Below are 1703 nucleotides of genomic sequence, written 5' to 3'. Positions count from 1 at the left end.
CCTACCATCACTATAAATTATCACGAACAACTCTTTTACGGGGGAGAGGGCTTTCTCTGCAAAAATTATGGCAAATTGGGGCACACGATGAGTGGTTGTTCCTTTCCCCTGTACAATCTCAAATCGGCTGAAGCTACTACAAGCAAAGATGGGGACTTTACAAATACCCCAATTGAATCCAAGCTACCATCGGAAGGGAACCCATCAGAATGGAAAACAGTAACCTTTGCCAAGAAAAAGAAACAAGGAACAAAAGCCCAACCCCACACGAAGGGATTGAACACCGGAAAAACAAAAGCCCAGGCGACGGCTCCAGGTAAGTGCCCTAACCCTACGCTGAGCGGGTCAGCTAGGCCCACCATCTTTTCTTCCACCTCCCTTAGGCTGAACCACGAACATCCCTCAAAACCCAATACGGGTACCAAAAGGAACATGGGCCAAGTGTCTAACCAGGCCCAATCAGCTCCCAGCCCTAAAGGGAAAGAAAAAACAGCTGGCATGCAGAGGACCAATTCTAGTGCCCCAATTGGGCCACTTGGGATAGCCCACAAGGCCCAACTCCTTTTTGATTACCCCTCAAATTTAATTGCCCCTCTCTTCTAAACATAGATACTAAAATGAAAAAGGACCATCTCAGTGGGTCCCTAAAGCTGAGCTGGACATAAGCAATGATAAGCCTACTGGCATGACAACGGGAAGCTCTTGCACTTCCCCTTGTGATTTGATGGAAGGTAGCCTCAGTTCAAACACAGCATTAAATGCTAGTGGTCTTCCCAAACGCCAAACTCCTTAGGTTTCCTCAGACACTTCTCACCACCCCTTATATATGGAGGAATGCACGAATAAGAGCATTCTAGAAATAACCATGGACAACCACAATTCCAACATAACTATCAGAACGGTCCCTCTAGCATCGGATCACCAACCAACCTCATGGCTGAAAATTTGTCTAACTAACCAGACAGTCCCAATTCACCTGAATGGGAGGGAAGAAAAATCACCATACTCATCCAAGACCCTCAATATTTGGCTCAACTGGCAATGGCTAGTTTGAACCAGGGGTTACAAACTTATGGACCCAATGTCTGGATGGCCACACTATTCCAAGTAATCAACTCCCCTTTCCAAGAGGAGCTAAGCACAGAGTCCCTCTCCAGTATTATGAACGAAATAAGCCTGAGCCACCCCTTTTTTCCAGCTCCCAACCCTGCTCTGATGCTCCTGGGACCATCCTTTGCCCCACCATCGGAGGCACCCCAAGTTATCCCACCTTTTTCTTTTGTGCCCTCAATCTCTCACACCTAACGCTGGAGAGGATGGAGAGTGTAAACACCCTCGAGGCACTAAAATAATCCGCTAAAGAGTTGGAAGAATTCCTGTCACTGCTAAGAGTATCAAGAACAGAGGTTCTAAACATGGTCGAACCCCTAACTCTCGACTTCTTAGATCCAGTCCAAGAGAAAGTGACCATCCTGATCCCACTAGGGCTAGGAAAACTGGGAGTAAGTTCACATATAGTGAACAGCCCGACGAATGAAACTCCCAGGGTCACCTTGACCCCCTTAAATAAGAAGAGGAAGGCCTCAACTTTATCTCTCACCTCCAACCCCTAGGGGAAGGACAAAGTGAATGTGACACAGCATCCCTATCCCCTGTACTCCAAAATGAAGAACTGTATAATATGGAATGTTAGAGGAGCCAAA

The sequence above is a fragment of the Capsicum annuum genome, chromosome 11, assembly GCF_002878395.1.
Source record: "Capsicum annuum cultivar UCD-10X-F1 chromosome 11, UCD10Xv1.1, whole genome shotgun sequence".
Taxonomy (NCBI): Eukaryota; Viridiplantae; Streptophyta; class Magnoliopsida; order Solanales; family Solanaceae; genus Capsicum; species Capsicum annuum.
The sequence above is the reverse complement of the archived record's forward strand: the minus strand, read 5'-3'. Positions refer to the sequence as shown.